The sequence below is a fragment of the Penaeus chinensis genome, unplaced genomic scaffold (assembly GCF_019202785.1).
Source record: "Penaeus chinensis breed Huanghai No. 1 unplaced genomic scaffold, ASM1920278v2 CTG_5887, whole genome shotgun sequence".
In the NCBI taxonomy this organism is placed as follows: domain Eukaryota; kingdom Metazoa; phylum Arthropoda; class Malacostraca; order Decapoda; family Penaeidae; genus Penaeus; species Penaeus chinensis.
The window spans coordinates 1-7,500 of NW_025918411.1; positions in this window are offsets into that span (position 1 = coordinate 1).

The window sequence follows — 7,500 nt, forward strand, 5'->3', positions numbered from 1 at the left end:
CATAATCCCCAAAAATAATGAAAAAGAAAGAAAATTCACCAATAACGAATGAGAGGAAGAGGCATAATCGCCAATAACGAAAGAGGGAAGAAGTACAATCCCCAATAACGAAAGAGAGGAAGAGGCAGAATCACCAATATACGAAAAGAGAAGAAGAAGAATCGCCAATAACGAAAGAGAAGAGAGAGAGAGAACACAAAAAAAAAAAAAAAACACACACACACAAACCACAAACCACATTCCACCCCCCCCCAAAAAAAAAAAAATTAATCACACTCCTTTTTAAAAAAAAAGAATTTTTCCCTTTCCCTTTTTCCCGCCCTGCCTCGTGTTTTTTTTGAACGGTTTTGGCAAAGAGCCCTCCCTTCACGTCCGCCATCCTCGACGTCTGGCGCGGCACTGAGGCGAAAAGTGGGCCCTGGGAAAAACGCCCCCAAAACTCCCCCGCCTTTCTCCGGGCAGGCTCTTAAAAAGAAGGGTTTTTGGGGGCTTGTGGGTTCCTGGCTGTTTATTTTTGTTTATAATTTATGTATTTAAAATTTTTACCTATAATTTATCTTTTTTAAAATTTTTTTTTGGGGCAAACGCCGCCCCCAAATCGCCGCCGTTCCCCCGGGGCGCTTTTAAAAAGAAGGGGTTTTGGGGGGGTTTTGGGGGTTTTCCCCTGCTTTTTTTAAAAATTAAAATTTAAACCCTATTTATTTTTTTTTTTTCCCTTATAATTTACTGTTTTAAAAAATTTTTAATTCGTCGTCCCCAAATCGCCGCCGTCCCAGCGGGGCTCTTAAAAAGCAGGGTCAGTTGTGGGTTCCCTGCTGTTTTTAATTTATCTATTTCTACCTATAATTTATCTATTACCTATAATTTATCTATTTATAAATTTTACCTATAATTTTTCTCTCTCTTCTCTCTCTTTTTTACCCTCTCCCCCGCTCCCTCCCCTTTTCCTCTCTTCCCCTCCCCTTTCCTCTCTTTTTCTCTCTTTTCCTCTCTCTAAAAAAAGGGGCTTTGGGGATTTTGTGTTTTTTTTTATTTTTTTTATATCTATTTATGTTTTTTCGTTTGGGGTGGTGAAATGCCCAAGGTTGGTGTATTGTATTTTTTGGTGGATAATGATATTTTTTTATTTTTTTCCCACCGGGTTCCCTGCTTTTTTTTTTTTTTTTTTTGGGATCTATGAAAGGGGATTTTTTTAAAGACTTTTTTATAAACTATTTATTGGTATTGAAATTTTTTTTTTTGGGGAAATAATGTTTAAATTTTTTATTATTTAAAAAAGACACGAAACCACCGGGGAAAAACTCCCCTTTTTTTTTTATTTTATTTATGTAGGGGATTTTGATTCGGGTTTGGGGAAGGGGATTTTTGATTAATGTCGGGTCATATTTTTTTTTTTTGGGGGAAAATAAAATATTTTTATTTTTTATTTTTAAATTTTTTTTTTTTTTTTTTTTTTTTGAGACAGAAAAAAAATCTAAACATTATTGGAACCTCTCAGGGAAAATCCCCCCAAACCCGGCTTTTAAAATTTTCTCCTTTTTTTCCCGTTTTTCCCCCCTTCCCCCCAAAACCCCCTTTTCTAAACCCGGGCCCGATTCTAGAATTTAAAAAAAAAAAAAAAGGGAAAAAAATTTTTGAAACCTTTTCCGAAAAATTAACCCAAAAAAAGGCCCCTTAAATCCCCACAGGAGCGAAGAAATAAAGGCTGTAATATTCTCCCCCAAAACGGTCTACAGAAAGCAACAGGTGGAAATTATTCTTCAATTTCTTCGTCTTAAATAACTCCCGGGATTGATGGCGCGTCGGGGATTTGTTCCTTTGGGGATTAATGATCCGATTTTTGAAAGGGATTTTTTGTTTAATTACAAGCGCGGCGTTTAGTTATAAGGGGTGGGGGGTGGGGACGTTAAGGGAAACCGGCTCTATTTTATTTTAGTTCAAGGGAAACCGGGTAACTATTTTTTTTTTTTATTATTATTATTATTATTTTGTCTTTTTTAATTCTTATTATTTTTCTCTCAAACTTTATCGTTATTTTTATCTGGATTTGAAATGAGAAATAGAGTGAATAAAACGAAGGAGAAAGAAATATAGATGGAATAAGTGAGAGAGAGAGAATAAGAGAATGAGAGAGATAGAGAGAGAGGGAGAGAAGGAGAGAGAAAATGAAGAGAGAGAGAGAGAGAGAGAGGGGAGAGAGAAAATGAGAGAGAGAGAGAGAGAGAGATAAGAGATAGAGAGAGAGAGATGAGAGAGACAGAGAGAGAGACAGAGAGAAAGGGAGAGAGAGATAGAGAGAGAGAATGAGAGAGATAGAGAGAGAGAGAGATAAGAGACCGAGACAGCGAGAGAGTCAGAGTCAGAATGAGGAGAGGAGGAACAGGAAAATAGATTTAGTTCTTGGCACAACTCTCACATTTATTTTCATTCGTGACACTCTCTCTCTCCGCCACAATTCTCTCTCGTCCTCTCTCTCGTTCATCTCTCCTCTTCTCGGAACTCTCTCTCTCTCTCTCCTCAATCCCCTTCTCCTCTCTCTCCCTCTCCCCCTCTCCCTCCTCATTTCACTCTAACTCTATCTCTCTCCGTCTCTATCTATCTATCTCATCGCATCTCTATCGCTATCCTATCTCTATCTCTCTCTCCCTCTCTCTCTCCCTCAACTCTCTCACCAACTCATCTCTCTCCCGTCTCTCTCTCTCTCTCTCTCCCTCTCCCTCTCCCTCTCTATCTCCTCTCCTCTACTCTCTATATTTTATCTCTCCTCCCTCTCTCTCTCTCCTCTCCTCCATCAAACCTCTCAATCCATCTCTCATCAACTCTTCGCTCGTCTCCTCTCACTCTCAATCCTTCTTCCTCCCTCGTCCTCTCCTATCCCCTCCGCACCCCTTTCCCTCTCTCTCTCTTCTCTCTCTCTCTCTCCCTCTCTCTCTATCCTATCCCTCTCTATATTTATCTCTCACGTCGTCGTCTCTACTCATCATCCCTCTCTCTCTCTCCTCGTCCCTCTCCCCCCTCTTCTCGCTCTCTCTAAATATATATTATTTATCTCCCTCCCTAATCTCTCTATCTCTCTCTCTCATTTTCTCTCTCTCTCTCCCTCTCCCCCCTCCCCTCTATCTCTATCTACTCTCTATATTTTATTTCTCATCCTCTCTCTCTATCTCTCTCTCTCTCTCTCTTTCTCTCTCTCCCCCTCTCTCTATCTCTCTCTCTCTCTCTCCCTCTCTCTCCTCCCTCTCCCTCATCCCTCTCCCTCTACAACCTCTCCCCTCTCCCCTCTCTCTCCTCCCTCTCTCTCTCTCATCTATCTCTCTATCTCTCTCTCTAGTTAAGCTTGTCATCTGTTCTACATAAATTTTTCCTAAGACACAAACATGTCACTCGGCGGGGAATATAATTGCATATCATAATTATATATTATAATTGTGAATTAGAAATGTAAATATTATGCAAATCGTATTAAAATGAGAGAGAACATTATATCGCGTTATATCAGTATACTTGTATGTCATCCGTGGAGTCTGGAGGCATTATAAGTACGTTTAGTATACTAAGTATTTCAGGAATGCTTTGTAAGTGTTTTCAGTATTGTGTATTTTAAAGGATTTTAAAGTATTTTTGAGTATTTTGATTTATAGGTTACCTCATCTCTCTCTCTCTCTCTTTCTCTTTCTATATCTCTCTCTTTCTCTCTCTCTTTCTCTTTCTTTCTCCCTGTCCCTCTCTTTTGCTTTCTCTGTCTCTCTCTTTCTCTCTCTCTTTCTGTGTCTCCCTCTTTCTCTCTTTCTGTCTCTCTCTTTCGCTTTCTCTGTTTCTCTCTATCTCTCTCCCTCTCTCTCTCTCTTTCCTTCCCTCCCTCCCCCTCTCTCCCTTCCCCCCCCCTCTCTCTCTCTCTCTCTTCTCTCATCTCCCTCTCCCTCCACCTCTCTCTCTCCCGCCCCGCTCTCTCTCTCTCATCTCCCCCTCTCTCTCACCTCTTCCGTCCCCACCTCTCTCCTCTCTCTCTCTCTCTCTCTTCTCCCTCCTCCCTCTCTCTCTCACTCTCGTTCATCTCCCCCTCTCTCTCACTCTCCGTCCTCTCTCTCCATCTCTCTCTCGTCTCTCTCTCTCTCTCTCGCCTCTCTCTCTCTCTCTCTCTCTCTACCTATCGTCAGTCGTATCCTCCTCTCTCCCTCTCTCCCCATTCACCTCTCCCTCTCTCTCTCTCTCTTCTCCCTTTCTCCTCATCTACATATTCTCAAGACAATAAAATCCGACCAATGGGAAGCCAGCCCGAAGAAATACTCGATTCTGATTGGTCCAGAGACATCATCAGAAAACGAGGAATCGACGACTCGGAAGAGAAAACGGATTTCGGGTTTTCAGCGGAAACTCAAGTAAAATGTCCCAGACACGTTTCTTGCTATTTATAGAACATTTTTGGCAGAAAATTCTTTTGCTTACAGAAATGCCTTTCCCGGCCTAAGAATGAGGTCGCGGGGCATTGTAAATGCCATTCGCATTCCCTCTCTCTCTTATATTTATATGCGCGCGAGCGCGAGCGAGCGAGAAAGAGAGAGACAGAGAGAGAGAGCGAGAAGGGGGGGGGGGGGTAGGAGGGGGGGGGAGGGAGGAGTGAATTTATATTCTGTAAAAAAACTCACAATTCCTTCCCTCTCTCTCTCTCTCTTCATCCCTCTCTCTTCTCTCACCTCTTCCCCTCCTCTCCTCTTTCTTTCTCTCTCTCTCTCGTGTAGCTAGTCTCTGTTCTCTCTCTCTCTCTCTCTCCTCCCTCCCTCCCTCTCCTTCTCTCTCTCTCCCTCTCCTTTCCCTCTCCTCCTATCTCTCTCTCTTCCCTCCCTCTCACCTCTCTCTCTCTCTCTGCAACTGTCCTCTCTCTCCTCTTTCTCTTTCTCTCTCTCTTTCTCTCTCTCCATTCTCTCTCTCTTCTCTTTCTCTTCTCTCCTTTCATTTCGCATATCTCTCACGTCCTCTCTCTCCCTTACTCTCACTCTCCTCTCCTCATCTCTCTCTCTTTCTCTCTCATCTCTCTCATTCATTCTCTCTCTCTCTCTCCTCTTTTCATTCTCTCTCCTACTCTCTTCTCCCTCCCTCTATAACCCGATCAAATCCCGGTATCCGTAAGCAATCAAATAAATCCCTCCAAACAACCCCTCCTAATACGACACCGAGTCTTCCACATCCTAATCAAAGTCGGATCGCCCGACGCTCCCCACCGTCCACCTCTTATACCTAAATCTACAACCCTCAAAGCAATCCATCACTCCACTCACATGTACAAATACAATGATAATGTTCTAATCTTACCCCCCCCCTCTCATCACTCTCTCTCATCATCTCCCACCCTCTCCCCCCCCTCTCATCTCACTCTCATCTCTCTCTCGTCTCACTCGCTCATCTCACTCTCTCATGTCTCTTTCTCACTCATCTCTCTCTCTCTTCCCGCTCTCTCTCTCAACCCTTCCCTCTCCACCCCCTCCTCATCTCCCTCTTCTCTCTCGCTCTCTTTCTCTCTCATCTCTCAACTCTCTTCTCTCATCTCTCTCACTCAGTTTTTCTCTCGTCTCTCTCCTCTTCAATCACTCTTCTCTCTACTCTCTCTCCCCTCTCTCTCTCTCTCTTTCTCTTTCCTCTCTCTCCTCTTTTTATTCGCTCTCTCTCCCTCTCTCTCTCTTTCATTCGCTCGCTAGCGCTCTCTCTCCCTCGTCCCTCTCTCTTCATCTCCTCTCCCTCTCTCGTCTCTCTCTTTTCTCTCTCTCTCTCTCTTCTCTCCATATCTTTCCTCTCTCTCTCTGCTCATCTTCATTCGCTCTCTCTTCTCTCGTCCCTCTCTCGTCTTATTCACTATCCCTCTATCTCTACTTCTCTCTCATCTCTCATATTATCTCTCTCTCTCTCCTCTTACTCCCTCCTATCCTCTCTCTCTCTCTCTCTCTCTCTCTCTCTCCCTTCCCTCGTCTCGTCTCTCTCTCTCTACTTCTTCTATTCCCTCGCTCTTTTCCCCCCCCCCCCCCCTCTCTCATCCTTTACTCTCTCTCCTCTCATCATCTGTCTCTGTCTCTGTCTCTCTCCTCTCTGTCCTCTGTCTCTCTCTCTCTCCTCTCATCCTCTCTCATCCCCCTCTCTTTCTCTCTCCACTCTCTTTCTCTCCCCCTCTCTCTCTCATCTCTTCCCCCCCATCTCTCTCTCATCTCTCTCCTCCATCCCCCCCCTCCTCCTCTCCCCTCTCTCTCTCTTTCATTCGCTCTCTCCTCTCTCTTTCTCATCTTCCCCTCCCCTCTCTTCTCCCTTTCTCATCCTCCTCCGTCTTCTCAATCTCCCCCCCTCCTCTCGTTTCATCAATCCTTTATTTTCCCCCTTTCTCTCTCTCTCCTCTCCTCTCCTCATCCCTCATCTCTCTCTCTCTCCCTCTTCCTCTCTTTATCTCCCTCTCCTCTCATCTCTCTCTCTTCCTCCCTCGATCTCATCTCTTCCCTCACCCTCCCCCCCCCCCCCCCCTCTCTCTCTCTCCCATCTCTCTCTCTCTCCTCCCTCCCCCCTCTTCCCCCCCCACTCCCTCCTCTCTACTCTCCTCTCATCCTCTCTCTCTCTCCCCGTCCACTTACCCATTCCCATCTCTCTATCTCCTTTTCTCCTCGATCATCTCATTCTCCTCTCTCTCTCCTCTCTCTCCTCATCGCTCTTCTTCCTCTCTCTCTCTCTCTCCATCCCCTCTCATCTCTCCAATCCTCTCCTTCTTTCTCTCTCTCTCTCATTCCCATCCTCTCCCTCCCTCTCTCTCTCTCCCTCCCCTCTCCCCATCTCTCTTTCTCTCCACCCCCCTCTCTCTCTCGTCTTTCCCCAACCCACTCTCTCTCTCCCCCCTCTCTTTCTCTCCCTTATCTATCCTCCACTCTCTCTCTCCTTCTCTCTCCTCTCTCTGTCTCTCCCTCACTCTCTCTCTCTCCCCCTCTCTCCTTATCTCCTTCGCTCACCCTCTCTCTCTCTCCTCTCTCTCTCTCTCTCTCATTTGCTCTCTCTCTCTCTCTCTCTTTCATTTGCTCGCTCTCTCTCCTCTCTCTCTCTCTCTTCTCTCTTCTCCTCTCCCCCTTCTGTCTCTCTTTTCTCTCTCTCTCTCTCTTCCATTCGCTCTCTCTCTCTCTCTCTCTTTCATTTGCTCACTCTCTCTCTCTCTCTCTCTCTTCTCTCTCTCTCTCTCTTTATTTCGCTCTCTCTCTCTCTCTTTCATTTGCTCGCTCTCTCTCTCTCTCTCTTCTCTCTTTCTCTCTCTCTCTCTTTCATTCGTCTCTCTCTCTCTCTCTCTCTCTCTCTCTCTCTCTCTCCCTCTCTCTCTTTCTCTATCCCTCTATCTCTATCTCTCTCTCTCTATATATATTTATATCTCTCTCTCTCTATATATATATTATATCTCTCTACTCTCTCTCTATATTTATATCTCTCTCTCTCTCTCTCTCTCCTTCTTTCTCTCTCTCTCTCTCTGTCTCTCTGTCTCTCTCT